Source organism: Bombus impatiens, unplaced genomic scaffold (assembly GCF_000188095.3).
Source record: "Bombus impatiens unplaced genomic scaffold, BIMP_2.2 scf_0235, whole genome shotgun sequence".
Lineage (NCBI taxonomy): Eukaryota > Metazoa > Arthropoda > Insecta > Hymenoptera > Apidae > Bombus > Bombus impatiens.
The window spans coordinates 748,123-748,531 of record NT_176654.1 but is presented as its reverse complement, the minus strand read 5'-3'; positions in this window follow the sequence as shown (position 1 = coordinate 748,531).

The window sequence follows — 409 nt, the reverse complement described above, 5'->3', positions numbered from 1 at the left end:
ACTTCCGCCAGGGAAGTTGACGAGCTCGCGTCCACGGCCGACATAAACTACACGTCTCGTTGCGAGTGGCTGGTTGTATCGCATAATTACCACGCTTTACAGCGCTCTTTACACTTGTTTCCTCACCACTGGTATCTCCCTCGCATCGCCGTGTAACCGGAGATCGGCTGGTGAAAGAGAAAGAAAGACCGAGAGAATTGGCCGCGCACGCCGGTCCCTCGCGAGTATAAATCCGCGCGAACACTCGCGAGGTTCCAAGAGGCAAGCGGTTTTTATTCCGCTTGGCGCGCGTTCGAGACGGGCGTAGATAAAGACCTATCGGCAATATAGTATCAAGAGCGGCGTAAATAAGGATAATGCGGCGTGGCGAGGGTACACTTCCTGCTAGGCGTGTAGGTGTACTCGGTGT